At 37.7% G+C, this 15,965-nt stretch overlaps 1 protein-coding gene across 1 annotated transcript in view; it reads right to left on the bottom strand.

Moving 5' to 3' along the window:
- acsl1a (acyl-CoA synthetase long chain family member 1a) overlaps window positions 1-2,433 on the bottom strand; it is a 56,656-nt gene extending 54,223 nt beyond the window's left edge. Inside the window, exon 1 of the mRNA XM_061911923.1 lies at window positions 2,330-2,433. The gene's annotated coding sequence lies outside the window, so the exon portion shown is untranslated. The remainder of the gene's footprint in view (window positions 1-2,329) is intronic.
- Window positions 2,434-15,965: the final 13,532 nt, after the last annotated feature.

Genomic DNA, 15,965 nt, shown 5'->3' with positions numbered 1-15,965 from the left:
GCGTCTAAATTTGAGGGTTTTGGAGGTGATGGGGTACCAGGAGGTGCGAGCGTAATCGAAAAAGGTTTGAATGAGAGTTTCCAATAGAATCTTCAAGGTGCTTTTGTTGACCAAAGAGGAGATTCTGTAGAGCAGGGGCGCTCACAATTTTTCTGCAGGCGAGCTACTTTTCAATTGACCAAGTCGAGGAGATCTACCTCATTCCTATTTATAATTTATATTTATTTATTTATGAAAGAGACATTTTTGTTAACAAGTTAATGGTGTTTAATGATAATACAAGCATGTTTAACACACATAGATTCCTTTCTTTCATGAAGACAAGAATATAAGTTGGTGTATTTGATTCTGATGACTTGCATAATTGGAATTAGACAGTGGTGCTGATAACGTCCTTATTTTCAAATGGAGGAAAAAAAAAGTCCTCCTTTCTGTCCAATATCACATGAAAGTGGTTGGATTTGTCATCTCATTTGTCCAACTTGCATAATCGTTTTTAAACACTTTGTTATGAGAGTATCATATGTGTGTGGCCCTTTAATGTCTGGCAGCAGGTGAGTGACGTCAGTGACTGTGTGGGTGGGCAAGCAAGTGAGAAAGCGGTCGCTGAGGGCGGGGGAGAAATACATTGGCATCAAACTCCGTAGCTTGCTAGCTTGTGCACGCTAGCTTTCTGAGACTCTTATTTTGTTAGCACAGGCAGGATGAAACAGGTCTTTTATGGTGAAGACAGGAACTGTGCTGTCGGTCTTTAGAGTTTTGACAGTAGGTACGGAGTCTCTAGAAATAAAATGTGTTTCTCTGCGTCCGCCCTGTTAGTGATTTTTTTCTTAAATATGAGCTCGCAGCAGCCAGCGTCATCTCACAAGATCCTCGGGTGCCGAGAATGTCAAACAACTGACGAAAGTGAAGTCTTGGCATGATTGATGATTGCTCATTTTTATGTCTATTTTTTAATGCCTGGCTTGAGATCGACTGACACACCCTCCGAGATCGACCAGTCGATCGCGATCGACGTAATGGGCACCCCTGCTGTAGAGGAATCTCGTTCTTTGGTTGACCTTTTTGATTACCTCGGTTGCCATTTTATCACAGGAAAGATTAGCCTCTAGAATGGAACCTAGGTAGGTGATCTCATCTTTCCTGGTGATAACAATGTCACCCACTTTTATAGTGGAGTCACTGACTTTCTTAAGGTTGATATGGGACCCAAATAGTATGGATTCCGTTTTACCTAAGTGTGTGGATAGTTTGTTGTCAACGAGCCAGGTGCAAATATTAAGGAGTTCAACACTGAGGATTTGTTCCACCTGTGACTTGTCCTTGCCGGATACCAGCAGGGCCGAGTCATCCGCAAACAGGAACAATTCACAGTGGCATGCTGATGACATGTCATTTACGTATACTAGGAACAGTAAAGGTTCTAGTATACTGCCTTGGGGGACTCCACAGCTTACTGAGAGGGGAGGGCACATGGTGCCGTTCACCTCTACCACCTGTTTCCTCCCCTCCAAGTAAGATTCCATCCAACTCGATGAGGTTTTATCGAATCCGATTGCTCTGAGCTTATCCAACAGTATAGCGTGGTTAACGGTGTCAAAGGACTTCTGAATGTCCAGCATGACCATGCCGCAGTCCGACAATCTGTGACGTCACGCGCACTACTTCCGGTAAAGGCAAGGCTTTTTTAAGAGCGACCAAAAGTTGCGAACTTTATCGTCGATTTTCTCTACTAAATCCTTTCAGCAAAAATATGGCAATATCGCAAAATTATCAATTATGACACAAAGAATGGAGCTGCTATCCCCGTTTAAATGAGAAAATCTCATTTCAGTAGGCCTTTAATGTTTTCTACACCAAAGCGACCAGAGTGATGGGACAGCTTGTTAACGAGAGTTGTGGATATGCCGGTGAAAAAGTCTGCTTTTTTTTTTGACAAACCAGAAGATACCCAAAAACTAAAGTTGAGGATTGACGGTATGTGTCAACTTTACTTTTTAAAAACATGCTTTACATTCCTGTTCCCGACTATTTTCTACGTTAAAATGCCGTTCATACCTCCTGGTTGCCTGGCAACAGGGCTATGTCATCGGAGGACGTCCATGTATTCAACTTTTAAGCTTCATTTTGCATTTGCGATAACTTACGAGGAGTTTTCCAATGTTTTTCCGCACGGAAAATGAAAATGCAATGGCTGCAAGGCGCAAGTATTCTGATGTGTCATGCTAACTTATTCCAGTTTAATGAGCCGCGTTCATCGCTCCATGTGGACAACGTCGTGCAAAAATTCTTTCGGCGACGAATCAAAACAAATTGTGTTTCTACAGACCTGTGAAGGATGGAGGTCAGGAGACTTTTTCTGCAGCGACTTTTTGCCCAACGCGTGCGAGTCGACTCAGCCAATCAGAGGCAGTGTTGCTCATTGCATTTGCTTGAACTGAAAGCAGTGCTTCCATTTGTCGAGCCTTATATGGGCATTGCATTTCCCGCCCTTAACATTAGGTACAGTGTACCTTTTGATTGATACTTTTATTAGTAGATTGCACAGTACAGTACATATTCTGTACAATTGACCACTAAATGGTAACACTCGAATAAGTTTTTCAATTCATGGTATGAGTCCATCCATCTAAATATAATTTTTTTTTTTAGTTTGTGTGATGTCTAAATTAACAATGTTAATTAATCGGCGCACTGTTTTTTTTTTTTTAGTTTGTGAGAGGTCTAAATTAACAATGTTTATTAAAGGCCTACTGACACCCACTACTACCAACCACACAGTCTGATAGTTTATATATCAATGATGAAATATTAACATTGCAACACATGCCAATACGGCCGGTTTATTTTACTAAATTGCAATTTAAAATTTCCCGTGGAGTTTTTTGTTGAAAATGTCGCGGAATGATCACGGACTGTCAGGAGATATTAGCGCAGCACCATTTGCAGCTAAAAGTCATCTCTTTTCATCGCGCAATTAAATAGTATTCTGGACATCTCTGTTGCTGAATCTTTTGCAATTTGTTCAATTAATAATGGAGGAGTCAAAGTAGAAAGATGGAGTTGGGAAGCTTTAGCCTTTAGCCACACAAACACACGGTGATTCCTTGTTTAAAATTCCCGGAGGTGAAGCTTTACTATGGATTAGAGCGGTCAAGCCAACATGGTTCCTGACCATTTGTCAACCGGCAGGTTTCAGGTGAGAAAATTGTGGTAAAAAGTTGCCTTTTACCGGAGATCAGCTGAGCTTGTGCCGTCCATGCAGCTGACGTCGACTTCCCGCAGAGACTGGCCTCAAGACACCCGTGGACACACCCCTCCGACTATCAGGTACTATTTAATCTCAATAAAACACTAGCAACACAATAGAAAGATAAGGGATTTCCCAGATCTATCCTAGTAAATGTGTCTAAAAACATCTGAATCCATCCCAATGCAATCGCCTTCATTTTTCTTTAAACTTTATTATTTATTTATTTATTTATTTTTTCTAGTCCTTCGCTATCAATATCATCATCCACAAATCTTTCATCCTCGCTCAAATTAATGGGGAAATTGTCGTTTTCTCGGTCCGAATAGCTTTTGCTGCTGGAGGCTCCCATTATAAACAATGTGAGGACGTGAGGAGCTCTCACCCTTGTGACGTCATCGTCTGCGACTTCCGGTACAGGCAAGGCTTTTTTATCAGCACCAAAAGTTGCGAACTTTATCGTCGATGTTCTCTACTAAATGCTTTCAGCAAAAATATGGCAATATCGCGAAATGATCAAGTATGACACATTGAATGGACCTGCTATCCCCGTTTAAATAAGAAACATCTCATTTCAGTAGACCTTTATTCAGAGCAATGTTATTTATTTTTTTAATCAATATGTGTTTTTAAAACTGAACTATTTTATGCTCATTGTGGATTTTTTATATTTTGAATGATATGAAAAAATAACATAAAGAAAACATTAAAGTTGAATGTTTTCTTGATGTTTTTTTTTAGTGTTTTTCAACCACTGTAGATATTGTCTGGTGTGCCGTGGGAAATGATGCAACTTCACCTAATTAGTCAAAAAATATTATAATTATAATAAATATAATCCGCAAATAATGTGCCGTTGTCTAGTGCCTGTGCTGTATAGAGCTCAGCATGGTAACTTTGTAATACTCCATATCAGTAGGTGGTAGCAGTTAGTTAATTGCTTTGTAGAAGTTAGAACGCATCGGGAGACGGCATGCAGGTAAAAAATGTAAGTAACGCTTAAACCAAAAATGAAAAAAACAGATAGTAAAAGGCAATGAAGCATAGGGATGGCTATGCAAAACGAATGTAAAACTGAACTGGCTACAAAGTAAACAAAACAAAACTTACTCAGTGGCCTAGTGGTTAGAATGTCCGCCCTGAGATCAGTAGGTTGGGAGTTCTAACCCCGACCGAGTCATACCAAAGACTATAAAAAAGATGGGACCCATTGCCTCCCTGCTTTGCACTCAGCATCAAGAGTTGGAATTGGGGGTTAATTCACCACAAATGATTCCCGGGCACGACACCGCTGCTGCCCACTGCTCCCCTCACTTCTCAGGGGGTGATCAAGGGGATGGGTCAAATGCAGATAATAAATTTCACCACACTTAGTGTGTGTGTGACAATCAACTGGTACTTTAACTTTAAGTTAACTTAAAAACAGAATGCTGGACAACAGCAAAGACTTACAGCGAGTGGAGCAGAGATGGCGTCCACAAAGTACATCCGTAGATGACAAGACAATCAACAATGTCCCCACAAAGAAGGAAAGCGTCCGCACAGCTGAAATAGTCTTGTTTGCACCCAAAGGAAGGCATGCAAATGCTACAGGAAACCACCAACCAAACAGGAAGAGCCACCACAATAACAGCATAAGACAGGAACTATAGCACTATACACAGGAAAACAACAACAAATTCAAAATACTGCATAACAACCTGGTAGAGTTTCATTTTTAACGTTCTCTGCTGGTGGTGTGCCTCCGTATTTTCTTTATGAAAAAAATGTACCTTGGCTCAAAAAAGGTTGAAAACACTGCATTAAACAAGATGCAAAACTACCCTTCATTTTTAGACCACAGTAAACAAGATAACTAAATATTTTTTGCATAATCTAGCTAACTACTATAACAAACAATTAACACATAATCATCTTACTAAAATGGCAGTCAAATTAATAGTATAGGCTACAATATGAAAACTTTTATTGTTACTGTACGTTGTTTGTGTTTCATGTGAAGTCCTCCTCGTCCTGAAGTCTTATCTGAAAATCGTGCCCGTGAAGGTGCTTCACACTTGTTCTGACTTGACCCAATGATTCTTTCTGCATTACAGACCCCAGAATGAGGGCGACAACAACATGACTTTCACTTCCAAGAACCGGGAAGTAGGCAGAAAGAACAATAAGGCATGTGTTCCTCAACACTGCCAAGTTCACTCTATTTAGCCGTACATCCATCTGTCCATGCATCCCCCGACCCCCCACCCTCAATCACAAATATACACAGAGATCAGTAAAGTATTTTTGTATAATTTACTTCCCAAACAAAAAGTGTGAAAAATCTATCCCGGGGCATATTCTAAGGGTAGAATTAAAGGTGTACCGCACGGCTGACGTTAATAATGTGTAAATGACGCATTAGTGAGTGCATGGCAGACTCACTACCTGTATTGACACTGCACTGAAACTTCATTTTACCTGCAAATAAAATTGTCTTGGTGTTTAATTTAGTTTTAGTCATTGTCTTTTGACAAAAATGTATTTTAGTTTAGGTCCTATTTTAGTCATCTGAATTTACTTAGTTTTAGTCAACTTAATTCCTTAACATTTTAGTTGACTAAAATTACAGTATATTTTGTAGACAAATATATAAAGTATAAAGGATAACACCTCTCTGCGATGAGGTGGCAACTTGTCCAGGGTGTACGCCGCCTTCCGCCGGATTGTAGCTGAGATAGGCACCAGCGCCCGCCGCGACCCCAAAGGGAATAAGTGATAGAAAATGGATGGATGGGGTAACACATCTTTGGAGTTGTCTTAAATAGTTGTAGTAAAAACTTGTCTTGCTCATCCATGCGGACTGGACACTGGCCGAGAGTTGGTTGGCGGCCGAGAGTTGAGTCGGCTCTCTTGGTTGCTTTGTTGGGTCTGCTCCTGTCTCTGGCCATGCTCTTTCCACCCCAGCGGACGATGGAGTGGAACACCGCAGAGGCCACCACAGTGTATATGTTTCTTTTACTTTTTATTCATAGCTGTATGTAGAAGTGGCATGTTGTATCCACTGCTTTAATGTCTTTAATGTCCTTTGTCTTCTTTGATGTTTGATGTTTCCCTCTTACACACATATGAGAGGGATTTGTACTATGGCTATGAGTTGTTGTTGTTTTTTCCTTTGGCCTCAGTCTGGACACCCTCTCCAGGGCCCAGGCTTAGACCGATTTGTTTTATTATATTTTATTTTATTTTAATCTTTCATTTTTTTCTCCCATTCCCCCCACTTGTTTACCTGTATCTCATCTTTTTTGTAAGGGGCGCTGGAAGCCGGCAGACCCGTCAGCGATCCTGTTCTGTCTCCCTGTACTGTTTGTCTGATCTTGAATGGGATTGTGCTGAAAATTTTAATTTTCCTGAAGGAGTAAATAAAGTACTATCTAATCTAATCCAAAACCACTTTTATGAAGGTTATTGCACCCCAAAATCTAAAATCATAACAAGACTCGCTCTTCATGAATATATCAGTAGATTTCACAGAAAACCTCAATGTGTGTTATCATTTTAGCTGAAATTAACCTCTTAAGGCTCAAGCTGTTTGTTTACATGCTTTTTTTTATTTCTCTTAGCTATTTGGGCTTCCATCCATCCATCCATTTCCTACGGCCTTTTCCCTTTGGGGTCGCAGGGGGCGCTGGTGCCCATCTCAGCGCGGAAGGTACACCCTGGACATTGCAGGCTATTTGGGCTTATCCATCCATCCATCCATTTCCTACCGCTTATTCCCAATCAGGCGGAAGGCAGGGTACACCCTTGACAAGTTGCCACCTCATCGCAGGGCGAACACAGATAGACAGACAACATTCACACTCACATTCACACACTAGGGCCAATTTAGTGTTGCCAATTTACCCATCCCCAGGTTATTGGACCCTAATTAGAAAAAACACTAAAAATAATATTTTTATATGATTTACTTAGTCCATAAGTACACAAATGTGTACTTCATTTGTAAAGACATGCTTTTTTTTGTTTTTTTTTTCAAAATTCCATTGTATGTTATACTCTTCTGATACCACCAGATAGCAGTATAAGTGTCCATATGTCGGCATAAGACCCAAATTCAGTAGTTTACACAATTTTGTGAATAAGAGCTAAAAGGTGCTGTCCACGCATGTGGCCACTAAGGCCTTTAGTCTTGAATAGTAACAGTATTTCAGAAATTTTGGAATATCAGCTTTAACCTACTTTCTGTTTCGTATATGTTTGGATGGCTAACCTGCAGACAACGCTTCATCCATCCATCCATTTCCTACCGCGTATTCCCTTTTGGGGTCACGGGGGGCGCTGGCGCCTACCTCGGCTACAATCGGGCGGAAGGTGGAGTACACCCTGGACAAGTCGCCACCTCATCGCAGGGCCAACACAGATAGACAGACAACATTCACACTCAACGCTTCAAGTTGGTTGTATTTTAACCGGAGAAAATGGGGCCACAGGGTTTACAACGTGCCTTGTTGTCTACAGCGGCAAAGGTGAAGGGCGTCCATATGTATTTTCTTATCTTTCTCCCAGGCGTAGAAGACTCATTACATTGAGGTGTGTAAAATAAAGTCTTGTTTCCACAATTTAAAGTCAAAACACTGACTTACAATGACAGTGGTTCTGATTGGATCCACTCCGGGATTTACCCCTGCACCTCTCCCACATGCAACTGTGATTGGATAGATTCCTAACCTGTCACACCTGCCTGAAGACTAAATCAAATATGATCGGGTTTCGTCTCGGTCAACATTTTCGTCTTGTTCTTCTTGTTGGCTAAATCAGTGGTTCTCAACCTTTTTTCAGTGATGTACCCTCTGTGAACATGTTTTTAATTCAAGTACCCCCTAATCAGAGCAAAGCACTTTTGGTAGAAAAAAAGAGATAAAGGAGTAAAATACAGCACTATGTCATCAGTTTCTGATTTATTAAATTGTTTAACAGTGCAATATATTGCTCATTTGTAGTGGTCTTTCTTGAACTATTTGGAAAAAAAGATATAAAAAAAACTAAAAACTTGTTGAAAAATAAAGATTTCTACACATAGAAGTAATCATCAACTTAAAGTGCTCTCTTTGGGGATTGTAATAGAGATCCATCTGGATTCATGAACTTAATTCTAAACATTTTTCCCCAAAAAATAAACCTTTAACATCAATATTTATGGAACATGTCCACAAAAAATCTAGCTGTCAACACTGATTATTGCCCTATTGCATTTATTTTCATATTTTGTTGAAGTATTATTCAATAAATATATTTATAAAGGATTTTTGAATTGTTGCTATTTTTAGAATATTTTTGAAAAATCTCTAACGTACCCCTTGGCATACCTTCAAGTACCCCCAGGGGTACACGTACCCCCATTTGAGAACCATTGGGCTAAATGGTCGATTAATTTTGTCATTGTTTTAGTCAACTAGCATTTGTTTTGATTCGTTATCCTCATATTTTAGTCAAGAGAAAATATGTTGTTGACGATACTTAAGACGAACAATTTTTGTCAATAAAATTAACAGTTTTATTTTAAGATCCCCATTAGCTTTTGCAATAGCAGGAGCTATTCTTCCTGGGGTCTAATAAATTAAAAAACGCTTTGAGACACCTACAACATTATTAATAACGAAAGGGAGTACATACATATTTATACATAATAACACCACATTCAAACAGCTCTACATTATTTACACGTAATGAATCATGCTAATAGGATTACACGATAGCCATAGAAGTACCCTTGCCACTTCACTCTATTGCAGTTTTTAAAAATATATTTATCAAAAAAATCATGTTGTGGTGTTTTGTGTTGACTATGGCCTGTTATTAGTTAAAATATGCATATATATATATATATACTGTATGTATATATATATATATATATATATATATATATATATATATATATATATATATATATATATATATATATACTGTATGTATATATATATATATATATATATATATATACATATATATATATATATATATATAAGCAAATCTTACATATTTTTTGGCCTAATGAAGCATTTTCCTGCATAAAAATACATAAGTTAACTAAAAATAACAAATCTAAGGTTGCAATTAATTATACAGCAGCTCATCAGCATCATCAAAAAAATTATGAACAAGTCTCATCATTTTTATAGGTTAGTGGTTAAGAGTGCTCAGAAAACATTTAAAAAATAGATAAATTACTCTTTTTTTAAAATAATATGTTCTTGAATTAAAAACATTAAAGAGCTGTTATTGATATTATTATTAGTACAGTATGGATACTGTTGTTTTTATAAGTGTACAGTAAGTGTTGTGTCTGTGTGTCTTCTCAATTTCTATCCTAAGTGTTTTAAAGCTGGTGATGTGTTGGAGTGGCTCTACTTTCCTTAATTAGATTGATTAACATTCTATGATTTTTGTAAATACAATTTTAGAAACACATTTTTAAAAAGCTGACCTTTAGGCCAATACTGTGTGTATAAGTTGAAAGTTTGCTGCCAAGAGGAGTTTTTGTAACCTAAAACCTTATTTTTATTTTTATCTATATACCCAATAGTATATTAAGGGAATCGTGTTCAATCCAAGAATCGGAATCTGAATCAGAATCGTGAGACATCAAAATATTTCTCCCCTCTTAATGGTTGTGTTCAAGAACTGTGTTAGAGAAAGTCTATATTACTGTGTTGTATATTTTACAGTACAGTTCATGTCTTTTTTTCAGAGGTGAGTAGACTTGCCAAAAATTGTACTCAAGTAAGAGTACCGTTACTTCAGAGTATAAATACTCAAGTAAAAGCAAAAAGTAGTCATCCAAATATATACTTGAGTATGGGTAAGTATTCAGTGAAAAAAACTAATCAAGTACTGATTAACTGGTGAGTAACTTCTGATTGACTTAGTAGGCACAGCACTTGCATTAAAACCGTAGTTTATGTTTCTTGTCTGTGTGTTTGTTTGAGAGACAGAGAGACCCTACGAGAGCGTGGACTAAAAAAGAAGCACATTTTTCAGCCACTTGTGATGTTAAAACAGGGATTAAATTAGTATAACTTTGACTAAAACATAAAAAAACATCTACGACTTACCGCGATATGTCTTCTCTTGTTGGAAGTGGAATTCTTGTGAAATGTGAACATTTTTCTGACATGGAAGACAGCGAATGATAAACATGTTATATTTTCTAGTTTGTAAGTAAACATCAACATCGCCTCGTCTGACGTCATGTCACCTTTTACAGATTGTAGTTTGAGTGCGGTTATGTGTCTGCCATGTACAAACCCCGTTTCCATATGAGTTGGGAAATAGTGTTAGATGTAAATATAAACGGAATACAATGATTTGCAAATCATTTTCAACCCATATTCAGTTGAATATGCTACAAAGACAACATATTTGATGTTCAAACTGATAAACAATTTTTTTTGTTGCAAATAATCATTAACTTTAGAATTTGATGCCAGCAACACGTGACAAAGAAGTTGGGAAAGGTGGCAATAAATACTGATAAAGTTGAGGAATGCTCATCAAACACTTACATGGAACATCCCACAGATGTGCAGGCTAATTGGAAACAGTTGGGTGCCATGATTGGGTATAAAAGCAGCTTCCATGAAATGCTAAGTAATTCACAAACAAGGATGGGGCGAGGGTCACCACTTTGTAAGCAAATTGTCGAACAGTTTTAGAACATTTCTCAACGAGCTATTGCAAGGGATTTAGGGATTTTACCATCTACGGTCCGTAAATCATCAAAAGGTTCAGAGAATCTGGAGAAATCACTGCATGTAAGCGATGATATTATGGACCTTTGATCCCTCAGGCGGTACTGCATCAAAAACCGACATTAGTGTGTAAAGGATATCACCACATGGGCTCAGGAACACTTCATAAAACCACTGTCAGTAACTACAGTTGCTCGCTACATCTGTAAGTCCAAGTTAAAACTCTACTGTGCAAAGCCAAACCCATTGATCAAAAACAACCTGAAACGCCGCCGGGCTGGCTGGGCCTGAGCTCACCTAAGATGTACTGATGCAAAGTGGAAAGGTGTTCTGTGGTCTGACGAGTCTACATTTCAAATTATATTTGGAAACAGAGGACTTGGTGTCCTCCAGACCAAATAGGAAAATAACCATTCGGGTTGTTATAGGCGCAAAGTTCAAAAGCCAGCATGTGTGATGGTATGGGGGTGCATTAGTGCCCAAGGCATGGGTAACTTACACATCTGTGAAGGCACCATTAATGCTGAATGGTCCATACAGGTTTTGAAACAACATATGTTGTGATCCAAGCAACGTTATCATGGACGCCCCTGCTTATTTCAGCAAGACAATGCCAAGCCACGTGTTACAACAGCGTGGCTTCATAGTAAAAGAGTGCGGGTACTTTCCTGGCCCGCCTGCAGTCCAAACCTGTCTCCCATCGAAAATGTGTGGTACATTATGAAGCGTAAAATACCACAGCGGAGACCCCGGACTGTTGAACGACTGAAGCTCTACATAAACCAAGAATGGGAAATTTCCACTTTCAAAGCTTCAACAAATAGTTTGCTCAGTTCCCAAACGTTTATTGAGTGTTGTTAAAAGAAAAGGTGATGTAACACAGTGGTGAACATGCCCTTTCCCAACTACTTTGGCACGTGTTGCAGCCATGAAATTCTAAGTTGATTATTATTTGCAAAAAAAATTAAGTTAATGAGTTTGATCATCAAATATCTTGTATTTGAAATGCATTCTATTGAATATGGATTGAAAAGGATTTGCAAATATTTGTGTTCCGTTTATATTTACATCAAACACAATTCCCCAACTCATATGGAAACGGGGTTTGTAACTCACTTTAAAAATGTAGACTTAGTACTGCACTGAATGGTGTAAATCGGTCATGTAAAACCTGACCTATGATCAGTAATATTGGCTATGATTTTGTCATTGGGTCATCCCGTTTATTGCTCACCATTATGAAAAGGCACCTTCTTTTAAACCGAGATTGTACTGGGAAAAATTAGACACATAGGGGCCAAATAAATAGTTTTTAATGTGAGCTTTAAAGGCACATAAGTATGTTAAACCACTAAATCTTACCCTGGCATCCAAAGGGTTGTTGTCATTTTTGATGAGCTGGTCATGACAGACAGACGATGACAGCCTCCCCAATTGTGACTCGCCACTGAAAAGTGACGCAGAGTAACAACAATAAGAAAGAGAAAAAATATGATTACAAAGCCAAATCTCCTGTTGTGGTAATATTTCCGCTTCAAATCAGATGGGCAATACGAGCCCATCAACACGGAGCGAGAATGCAGTGATCACATGGTCGCAACAACAACAAAAAAACTTTTTTGCAATGTGTTGCTCCCATGAAATTCTAAATTAATGATTATTTGCAAAAAAATATATACGTTTTTCAGTTTGAACATGAAATATCTTGTCTTTCCAGTCTATTCAATTGAATATAAGTTGAAAAGGATTTGCAAATCATTGTTTTCTGTTTTTATTTACGATTTACACAACGTGCCAATTTTACTGGTTTCAGGTTTTGTACGTAGGGCAACAATCTGAGTACATTCAAGTCAATTCACAGAAGACGCTCACTGTTTATACTTTCAATTACTATTGTGACATTTGGATCTGTGGAGGCTTTCGTTTTCATGAGCAACCTATATCCTAAATCATGGGTAGGGAACCAATGGCTCTCGAGCCAGATGTGGCTCTTTTGATGACTACATCTGGCTCTCGGATAAATCTTAGCTGAAATTGCTTAACATGATAAGTAATGAATAATTCCGCTGGTAATCCATCCATCCATCCATTTTCTACCGCTTGTCCCGTTCGGGTCGCGGGGGATGCAATCACATTGTTAGAAATAACAAATTCATTGAAGTTGAAAAACGTATTCCAGTGTTACCATTTAGTGGTCAATTGTACAGAATATGTACTGTACTGTGCAATCTACTAATAAAAGTTTCAATCAATCAATCAACGTTCAAAATATAAAACATTCTCATGCATTTTAATCCATCCATCCGTTTTCTAGAAGTCCCATTCATGGTAAGAAGTATTCTTGGAAAGAAGTTTTTTATTTATTATCGGTTAGCTTCAGAATAACAATGTTATCAAAAAGAACAAAATACTTATTATATTCTAAAGATGTTGGTTGTACTTAAAAATGCACGCATTTCGTTGTATTCAGTGTTAAAAAAAATATGACGTGGCTCTCACGGAAATACATTTTAAAATATTTGGCTTTCATGGCTCTCTCAGCCAAAAAGGTTCCCGACCCCTGTCCTAAATCAAATATCCAAGAACCAAATGGGGCCACAAAACGCCTAAACGGTGTACTTTCAGCGACTCAATGAGTAAGTTGGCGTGTAAAGTTATTTGTTCTCCTGTCTGCTTTGCTGTCTGAGCTGCACTCAATGGGGGCCGTGTGAACTGACGCACTTCAGGCTGAGGGTGGCGCACCAAGCCAAAGAATTGTGTTGGGGGACCCTCACGGGTCACCACGGGTCACAGCGCAGTGCCTGACAACACACACACACACCGTCACACATGAGCATTTTCTGCATGGGGGGATTGCTTAGTTCCTCCTGTAAACGCACAGTAGATCTACTTATCTCCTCAATGTAACATTATTGTCCAAATAAACAATTTAGACCGATTAATCAACAGGTGCAGAATCCAGACATTAGCGCTTGTATTCTTTTCCCAGTGACTTTATTAAGTATACTGTATTGTCACTAACTTATACAGGTGTGTGTTTCAGTGCCATAACTACTTGTTGACATAGTCATGCCATTCAATTTATACACCACATTGCTACTATAAAAGCATCTTTTCAGGCGACAATGTGGCACAACATACATTATGATGTCCCTGAACTGCATGTAAAATATGTACTTGAGTGTTTTTACACCAGGACCGTCACAGTTAACACTTTAACTCATGTGATTAATCACAAAGCATTATCACATCAGTCATACATGCAGATTTATCGTACAATTTATTTTAACTGTGGATGGTTGGAAATATGAGTGAGGAGACTCTTACATGCGTGCTCACTGTCATATTTCACTTCAAAACAAACCTAGACCAGTGATTCTCAAACTGTGGTACAGGGGCTCCATCCTGTGGCACAGCAAACAATCAATTAATTAAATATTCTTATATATATGTTTATTGTTCTTCGGTCAATGGTCAACAAAGCAAACAAACAGTTGTACATTCATAGATTGAAAATAAAAAATGTTGCAGACCGAAAGGGTTTAGGCTGAAGTTAAACACTTATTGCGCCTAACGCTATAAACAATTTCAAGTACAAAATAAACTTCCGAAAATTATAAAATGTCCTTTGCACAACTTATTATAAATACACATTATAAACAACATTCTAAACAACATGAACATAGTTCAATTCCAAACCTTTGCAATAATTATATATACAATATATACAAACAATTGTACTTCTATTACTATATATATCTCATGTTTAGTTTTTAATTAACATTAATCATAGTATTAACTACAATGTTGATTCAAGAGTGATATATTTTTTCAAGACCTTGGTCTTAAATTGGTCTTATTCAAACTGCGTGCAATGTAAATACAACCTCTGCCTTGTTTTTAATGATTATTTTGGCCTACTAAGCTATGGTATTTTTATGTTGGTCGTTATGGTGGTTTTTGGTGAGCCAAGTGTTTTCTGAGGTGGTACTTGGTAGAAAATATATGAGAGCCACTGACATAAAGGATGCTTTAAATCAGTAGCGTCAAAATCATTTTAGGATCAGGGTCCACTTGGAGAAAAATCTACTCCCAAGTGGGCCGGACTGCTAAAATCACGGCATGATAACTTAAAAATAAAGACAACTTCAGACTGTTTTTTTTTTTTGTTTACAAAGAACAAGCACATTCTGAAATTGTACAAATCATAAGGGTTTTTTTTTTTTACACTTACATGTTGAGGTTAATAGTATTCTATCTTTATTTGTCGTTATTTATATTTTCTGAATAAAATATGTGATAATGTTCATCAGTCAACTTATTGGTGTGAATTTTCAATCTATCAAAATAACAAATATTATATCAAACTCCAATTAAAGTATGTTCCTCGACTGATGCACTAACGTGGTATATTTTGTACCTATGTAGAATTATCTACAAAGATACAAATAATTGCTATTGCGACATCCAGTGGACACATTTAGAACAGCTGTTTCTTTTATTCAAAGGTTTCAGGTTAATTTTTACACTTGGCAAATTCATCCCGCGGGCTGGATAAAACCTGTTTGCGGGCCGTACATTAGACACCCCTGCTTTAGATTAAACACGTTTTTTTTCTCCATCAAATCAAGTGAAATAAAAAATGTATATGGCATTCTGACAATATATTTACATATATTTTTTCCAAGTTAATTTGAATTATGCACACGGTAATTTACTGTGATTAATCATGATTATTCAGAATAAAAAATGAGTAGCACTTTTGTATGGGAAACGCATATTCACCCTTAACTAGTTATTAACATGCAAATTAGAAACATATTGGCTCTAAATTAGTCATTATTAAGTACTTATTAGTGCCTCATTCTGCATGGCCTTGTTATAAAACCAGTAAGCCATTAACTAAGAGTCTCAATACTCAGAATTATTGCTTCTTAGTAACCCTAACTCTAACCCTTATATGTTCCCCTAATGTCCAAATAACT

This window comes from Nerophis ophidion, linkage group LG01 (genome assembly GCF_033978795.1).
Source record: "Nerophis ophidion isolate RoL-2023_Sa linkage group LG01, RoL_Noph_v1.0, whole genome shotgun sequence".
Taxonomy (NCBI): domain Eukaryota; kingdom Metazoa; phylum Chordata; class Actinopteri; order Syngnathiformes; family Syngnathidae; genus Nerophis; species Nerophis ophidion.
The sequence above is the reverse complement of the archived record's forward strand: the minus strand, read 5'-3'. Positions and strand labels throughout refer to the sequence as shown.